The sequence below is a fragment of the Neodiprion fabricii genome, chromosome 3 (assembly GCF_021155785.1).
Source record: "Neodiprion fabricii isolate iyNeoFabr1 chromosome 3, iyNeoFabr1.1, whole genome shotgun sequence".
In the NCBI taxonomy this organism is placed as follows: domain Eukaryota; kingdom Metazoa; phylum Arthropoda; class Insecta; order Hymenoptera; family Diprionidae; genus Neodiprion; species Neodiprion fabricii.
In genome coordinates this window covers 37843999-37852948 of record NC_060241.1, presented here as the reverse complement: position 1 = coordinate 37852948, position 8950 = coordinate 37843999, and positions in this window count along the sequence as shown.

Here is an 8950-nt window from a genome sequence, read left to right as displayed (position 1 = left end):
TCGTTTATTAAAGTCAAAATATTTCTACTACAGCAGGTACGCAAGGTTGGTTTTGGATACGGATTCCCATAATCACACTTACCGACACTTAGCAAAGACGCAAACCTTTTTCTAGAATGTCCCGATTGTGATTCGGTTGAATTTTCGAAAAAGGTTTGCGACTTGGCTAAGAGTCGGTAAGTGTCGGTAAACGAATCCGCATCGACAACCGTTTTCATAAAATTGGACATGACGTTCAAACGTGCTTACTTTTTTCTGTTAAAAATGCCACGTGAGGCGGAAGCAGGCTTCTCGCGAGGATCATCGCGCGCGTTGCACAAGTTCAGCGTGCAAAATGTGTGCAAATGTGGTGTGTGTACCTAGGTACTTACGCACACTCGTAATCACGGGGGAAACTTGGCTAGGTCTGTATATTCCGTGACGGAGTTTCGCATACGCGCCGGGTTGTCGCCAAGTGGATGAGTGCAGCCGACCCAAGTGGCGTCGTCGACCGTCGGAGACCGTCGAGGTCCATCAGCAGTGGAATAAAGCTAGGCGGCCGCACGCGTTGCGTTGACGTTTCAAAAAATGTGTGCGAAAAAAATATAGCCGTATCGCTGCAATGCAGCACTTCAATTAAAATTATTGCTACACGCGGCTACATCCGAGCATATCGAGGTTCGCGAACGTATTTCCTCGAGTATTACGATCATGGATATAATAATTTGCAACTCTGCAAATTACAATAAACGCGCAATTTTTTCTCGAAATTATTTTTTCGGTATGCGGGGAATAATTGTGCATGAAAAAAATTAATCGTCAGCTGCAGAGTTGAAACACTTTACAGCGCGTAAGATTAATAAGTATTTTCTCTACCGACTTGCGGCGTTTTTTACAAACACTTATCTCGTATTTCTCTGTTCTATCCTCTTTAAGTATTCGTTGGAGTAAGTTCGTGTCCCTTGTATCTGTGCGTTTGGTGGTAGCCAGGGAAACAGAATTGCTCTTTTTTATTCTCTTAGTTTTTTACCACCTCCCAACGGTACAATTAGAGGGAAAAAAAGAATGATAAGATAAAACTGAGTTCTGCAATGTATGAGTTGTCAGTTACTGAAATTCAAACGATTTTTCGTCAAGACCATATAAATACATTTTCTGTTACACTCAAGTCACATGCGCCAGTAATAATACTCTAATTTCCAGCAAAAAACTGAAATTTGCAATCATTTATGAAAAATGATCAAAATTTGAGAGGCAATCAGGAATACGTGAAAAGCTGAATATATTTTCGGTTGTACAGTGACAAAAAGTCTGTGTTACCACATTAAATACAGTTATCACAAGCGATTCGTAGTATGCTCTATGAAAGTTGTATTCTGGCGAAATTTGCCAATTTTATCGTAAGTTTCAGTTAATTATAACATAATTTTCCTAAAGTGATCTCGGAGTTTACTATTCAGAGTAAAATGATAGATGTATGAACAGCATCCACTGCAGTCTAACAATTAAACGTGATTAATGATCAGAGCTATCAGGTGTAACAGAGTCGAATAAAGCTTGTGAATTCCGGTCCGCTATTTACTCATTTCCTCATACATTGGTACGCCTTATTGCAGTTTGACGGCTGACTGACCGTTCTACCGAACCCCGCAATTTGCTTAACCTAATTAGGGAACCCTGACAGGAATCTTTGACCGATCGACTCCGTGCTCGGCCAATTGGAAGTTACACGTGTTTTCGGGAAAGCGTCTCGTACCCCGGAGCTTACACGCGTGTTCGAACCCCGCGGGTGAAACTGGAGACCATCCAGGGCGTGCTCCACTCGGAGGTCTTACAAGTGTCAAAGATCACTGAACACGTCAAGGATCCCAAGGATCCCCCGGCGTACAATGAGCCGACGTCCTTGGTCCCCAGTTTCGCCATATTTCTAATTAACCGTCGGACTTTGGCTGCCGGACGAAATTCGAGGCAATTTTCAACGAAAATGTAACCTGAAGTCCGCCGCTGCGGTGAGGTTACTTCGACCGATTGCCGCTTTTGCGGCAAAACGTTTTACCATCACCATTGCAAAGTTTCAATCGAGTCTTCGCTATTTTATAAATTTCAAAAAATACACTGTCCGTGTAGTGACAAAAATTGTTCCGTGTGCCACATATTTTCTACTCTACGTCGCTTTGAAGTCTCAGAACATATTTTCCGTTTTAGAAAATTGATGGTTATGGCACAAGTATTTTGAGCGTAACCGAAGAGTTTTGAAATTATTAATCAAACGTCATATTTACACGGCATGTTCAGATTCACGCATTTGCCGGGATTAAATACTGCCGGTAGTAGGTATTGCACGTTGATAATTTCATGCGAAAGCTGTACGCATCTGACGATCTCCGAACCATTTGCTGGCACGAGAATTAACGTAAACAAAGTTGCGATCGTAATTAAATGTCAGAGATATCTCATCGTTTCATCTTCATAAATAATTATGGGTATAATCCTACACACGGTATAATATGTATATTTCAAATCAAGGGCTGTTTTCTCGTGATCTAGAGTATGATATAAACCAAGGATTTCACCACAAATTTAATGCGTCTACCAATATCAGGTCCAACTCAAGTCGATCGTTCAAACTATTCAATGAATATTTCAGGGCCTGTTATTACTTCGTCTATACGTAGGCGACTGTTGACCGCGGGGAATGTATGATTCGACCCGAAAGTTATTTTACCCTGGGAATATACGCGTGTATAACTACAGAAACTGACTTCTCGAACTCCCAGTTTTAGTGAGTTATACTCCGAACCGCGATGGATAATTTTTAATTTACGGTTTGATCACCTCTGTTTACTTTTATTTGCCCCATAACTCACCTACAAGAATCGGTTTTAATCCGTGCAACGATACTGATTGTGAAATTGTTTCTGCTAACGAGAAGTGACATTTCTTTCTGTATTGGAATAATTCAAGCGCGGTGAAAAAATTAAAGAGCTTTTAGGTGGACGCGAAGAGTGCGAAAGCCGTGATTTTTATCTTTCTTCGTTATAACCTTGTATGTATAACTCGACTTGACTTTGGGCGAAAGCTTTGCTTTCTCTCGTGAAGAGTCGTTTAACGTCGTTACGGTGGCACATTAAAACATTACTTTGGGTACTTTGCCATAAAGCTTAACGTCTATACGCGCAAGAGCGTCAGACGTTTTCTTGCCTCGAGATACGGACAACCGCCTCACTTGTCCTCTTAACTTCTGTTCTAAGCCCAGTAACAAAGCAGCAAACGTTATTTTTCTCATTTTTGCTCTCTGCTTGCTGCACGAATGCGGATAACCGCCGAGTCACGAGGCTCATCAAGTTTAAAAACAAGCAAAACGCGAATAAAAACGAGGCGGGTCAACTCGCGGTTTCTGTTATACCGAGTTGCAAGGATGAAGGAAAGCAAAATGGCCTGAAAAATTCACCGAGAAAAGGATACAAAAAAAAAAAAAAAAACGAGAAGCAAATTTCAAATTACTCGAGTTATCATGTCGGGCAGAGACGACGAGAGGCCGGAGAATGGATCAACCGCAAGATGCTCGGCAGGTTGCACGGACGACAGAATGGAGGAGCTGAGGGCAGAAATTTTGCGACTCGAGGAACGGAGCGAGGCTCTTAGGAACGATCGCGCCGAGTACGAAATGAGCTTCCAGCGAGCTTTGCTTCGCGGGGTTAATCCTAAAGCACCGACGAACCCGATCAAGTCCCTCAAGCATCCCGTTGCTGGCGAACGCGACGATCACATTCTCGCCTCGACTTCGTCTTCCGAGACGGACGTCGACGATTATTTCAGTCCCGTTTCTGCCGATCAAAAATCACCGGTCAAAAAGAAAATCGCTACCAAAACTCAGAAGATTGCAAAAAGTGGAAAGAAGAATAAGAAATCCGAGAGATAAGATTGTAACTTCGCCGTTTTCGATACACAATTTTTCATTCTGTCTCCTTGACATCAATAAAACCTGAATACGCAGCGATTTGAAAAAGAGTTTCGCTTGTCATCGATCGATACTATACCGAAAATGTTCGAACATTTATTCACCGGAAATGGTTCTCGATTTCATCGATATTTCACACACTTCAGGCTGGCATAAACTCTCTAACCCCTGTGAAAAAAATTTGAAAGAAGCTTTTCTCTTGGCCTTAAAAATATTTCGACAAACTCTTTGGAGAAATTACAGTTTCTGGTGAAACCTGCGGGTGGACAGCCGTCATTGACTCTCGAGAAAATGAGTTATCTCAATCCCGACGAAGTCTGTTGCAGTTCTCCGAAAAACGTTGAAGCAGAACAGCGCGTAAAAGCTCCAGCAAACAATCCCTCATCAAACGGCGCTGCGCAATCCAAACGTATCGACAAGCTGGAAATTCAGGTACATACTATTATAACTAACAGTCTGAGCAAAACGAAAGATTTAAGAGTTTCGCACGACTTGTTCAGCTTATCTTTGTCGATATTCGGCGAAAAATGACGAACGAATGGCGAATATTAGGCATGTTCTTTTCACCCTTTCCCCTAAACTTTTGTCACTCGTGAAAATATAATTGCTTATCGAGGTCCTCATAATTTTCGAAGTAGATGGCACGTCTGGCTGAAGACATCGCGAACATAAAGAAGGAGCACGGTAATGCCGCGAGTGCAATCCAGCGAGCCATACAGCGAGGATTGTGCGGCTTAGGGGGACGTTACAGACTTTTCAACGACACTCCCTGTGTTTCGGGGCGCAAGATCGAGGGATCCTCCAGGAGTTCCTGTCGCTTCAACGCCTCCGGAAACTCCTCGACTATTTCGGTGCCGAACATCAACAATAAGGAGGATGATGAACGGGCTCGGGAGAAAAACAAAGACGGAAAAGACGTTGCAAAAGAGGATGAAAATGGTTGCCCGCAATTCGCGCTCGGCTGAATTGTAAATATAACCTGTCCTTCCGCATTTTCATCGTCATTAAAAAGCATCGCTAAACTGGATCTAAAACGAGCTTTTCTATTTTCGGCCTTTCCTTCAGCGGATATTTTCAATCCACCGCAATTGAGACGATTTCGGATAAAAATTTTGTATAAATTCTCAGTCCATTTCGATTTACACTTTTGAACTCTCCGCAGAGAGGATTTTTTCGAACCGTTCCTGCAGCGACTCACGTTTGTGAAAGCTGCTGACAGGCAGTAATAGGTAATCACGTATGATCGCTCGGGGCGTAAACGGGCGTATATTATATTGGAAACTGCGGCTGCGCCGGTACATTTTCGATATCGTTTTAATTAATAAATAACACGCACCTAGGCCAGCGGTCGATGTGTGTCGGGGTGAAATTGAATTCCACGCTTGTAGCCGGTACACCTACCTAGTGTGCACCTGACGTACCCATAATATCCACTGTAATTTGACTCGTGTCCTCCACAAGGCAAAATTCGTTTGAAATATGAAGCGTTTTTTGACACCAAGCGACTCCATTCACGCGATCATTTCAACGGAGGCTCAATTTGCGCATATGTGCAGTTTGCTACCCGTGCAGAGACGCGAAAATCATCTCCGACGAGCGACAAGGGTCCAATTTATTTCAATCCCAGTCAGGAACGATTTCTCTTCACCATCATCAAGGACGGCTCGGTGCTCTTGATGGGCATAAATTAACGTCAGAACCGATTCCACCGTCGTGAATATTTTTCTTGAACACTTCCGAAGAATTCAGACGCGTAGTTTTTTCACGTTTGCGGAATGCAATTCCACGGGAACCGTGAGAATGAAAGAATAATTAAATTCTTCGGACTTTCGAAACCGTCCAGCCCCGTGAGCAAGGATGCAGCAAAAGATACGAGCTCGGTTCGCCTCGACGAATAATGAGATGCACTCTAATGATCGATTATTATAATTCGATACCGAGACTCATTCTCGATAATAAAGTGTAACGAATAGGATGAGAGCCGAGGACCCCCGCTTGGGAAGAGTGACTGGGAGATCTAATCAGGCAGCGTCCATATTGCGAGCACCGACCGCCCCCCGACCTCGTCCTTCAACCTTCCGCGTCGGAGGCATGCAGGGTCTGCCCGGGACTAATTCCGGGCACGAGCGGAGTTCATTAGCCAAACTATTCTGGGCAGGTAGGGGCCATTTTATTTCCGTGTTCCGGGGCCCAATCAACCCCCTCGTAAAGACCGAGAAGCGACTCGATCGGGGCTCAATTACTCAGCCAAGCAGCTGTACCGGAGGGATTATAATAAGGATATAATGGAGGATCCTGAATTTGCAGGTATTCAGGCGGCTCGTGATTCGCGCAGGGACTCCGTTTCCTTGGCCTATTTTTATTCAGCCCTCCCTTTTCGAGCGCCGAATAAGCTCGGCGAAGCTCGAGAGAGCCTTGCCCAATTTTTGAAAGCCGTAAAGAATTTTGCCGAAAGAGCCACGAGGCCGTTCGGATAATCCGCGAAGCGCGATGGGCGGTTTTTATTTTATCAGGCTCTTTAGCCGGACGGCAAAAGACGGAGCCGGAAGATCCTTATCCGAGGGACTAATGGTAAGGATGATTCGCCGGAACTGACTCGAGGCCTGGATCTGCACCGGCAGCGAAGTCGGGTCAAACGGAATATGGGAAGGTTTGAGTGACTTTCGAGTTATTTTTCAACGGTATAAAAAGCGTCGTCCGCGAGTGCTTTTGTGCCGCGAGGGCAGCCGCAGATCCCTGCTTTGTGATATCTCTGGGCAAATATTAGGCGTATCAGAGCCTCGGCTCGCGACTCTGTCTCCAATGTTTTCATTTGATATCCACTGAATGCCAGGCCTCGGCCGCGATCCGCATTCAGAGAAAAGATTGCGAGAGCCATTTCCCGGGTAGACTAGATGACGTCTTTGAGATACGGCTCTCTCTCTGCAGGAGCTTCTTGTGGACACACTCGGTGCAGTCTGCGGTCTGACATGCTCGTGCGATACTCGACGTTTTTCGAACCCGTGGCGCCCCGGTCTTTGCTGCTTTCTTCGACGTTTCAAGGGGAGGCTGCACACCCTCCGGGATTAAAAACCGGAGGCTTCGCCGTTTATTTCCATTCTCCCGAGCGTACGCGTCGGACTCGAACTCGTTTCGAAAATTTATTCCATGCGTATGAGCGATGCTTTTCCTTTCAGGCAGAGCGAAGCGATTCCGCGTTAACCGCGGTTAAGAATCGCGACTCGACGATTCAATTGGAGACGACAAATCGATGGGAATAATAATTTGTGCAGATGAATCGAGTGAGCGATCGTCACTGACAACGATCTTCTGACCTTCTTTATTCCGTAATCAGTCCGTAGCATCTCGGTTAACAAGACGGCCCGATACCGTCTTCAGTTTTGAATATCGTTGACTTTATCCTAATTGCCAATTACCGGCGATTATTCAACTGCAAGATGCTGAGTGTCGAACCAAGGGTTTTAATTCTCTCATCACCGTGCGGTCGTTGGTCCGACATAATCGAGTATAACGCTTAATTTTAAATCGGTTTCGCATTCAACTCCACGTCAAACGTGGCAGTAATTCAGACTTTACCATCAAAAGTGACTTTTAATCTGATCTTAGAGTACACGATCCGTAAGAGTGAGTGAGACGAGACCAATTCGAACCACGATTCTTGACTCATGTCAACAAATTTGGAACGAAATATTAATTCCACCACTATATACAGGTCTCTAAAAGATGCACCTTATTATTTTATACCTAGATTAGCTGTAGAGAATCGCGAGCCAAACGATCAGGACTGTCTGGCGTATTTGCTTATGCTACCTTTTATAAGGAACCTCCTTACGGCGATAGCGAAACTTTGTAGAAATGAAAAATTCAGGCTGCACGTGACGTTCCCTGAAGAAGAGCTGAAATTTTACTGTCGCAAGTTTCCTGATATTGACAGATTTCGTGTATGCATAAACGACAGACTCGGTGAAGCTTCGGGGTTCGATGCAAGTGTCAAAAGCAGTTGTTTACTGTTTCGGAATAGGCCGTTTTCATCGCTGCACGATTAATCTGTATCGTTCTCACATTGAATTTCTAAAATAGCAACAAAAAAAACAAAGGACTAAACGAATAACCTACGGAATATTAATTGGAAAAACATATCATGTTTCCCACGTGGATTGAATCCTTTTATTGCAACCGCAAAACGTTGGCAATAATCTTCTCGCGGAGAAAAATTTCTCCAACTACGATACATGATTCATTTTTCAACAGATCGGTTGGTTTGAATTGTTTCCGGTACGCAACAAAAGGATAATTCAGTATGAAGTACTGCCACCGGGGGATCCAGGCAGGGAAATTGAAATATTCGCTATTGGCGAAGCTTTTTCAATCCAATATAACGCGTACAATTTTGTACTCACAATCAGCTTCGCCGGAGTGAAACCTGCACACCGTACTGTGATATATTTCAAACGGATGAAGTTTTCCGTCAAAGTATCTAGAAGAACAATCAAGTGCCGATGATCTTCCGCATTGCAGTACGACTAGATAGACGTTATTAAATCCGGTTCTAGAGTCGCACTTTGAGACGACAAACAATCAGACGCAGTATAACAAGTGTCTGAGAATACCTACGATCGACTCCTCAGCGAGGCTATATCGCGAGATTTGCTTGCGCAGGAACGTTTTTGAGACGACTTCCGGATATTTCAACGCCGTAGAGTGAGAAGAGGAAACAAGAGGAAGTAAAAAAAAAAAAAAACCACACACACACACACACCTTGCGTATAATACAGATCGCGTAGTAATACCTTCGCTGCGCGTTGCAGTTTCTCAGAGACGATGCCGCGTTTATTTCCGCGCAGAATGGAGGATTTTAAGATCAACTTTTCACCGGGACAAACTGCGAGAGCGAGAGAAAGAAAAACGAGGAAAACAGGCTCAAAAATATGTGTTTCAATTTTCCTTCCCGAACAGCGCACACCGCACCGTTTCCGGAGATATAATAATCTTGTAGATAATGCCGGCTGG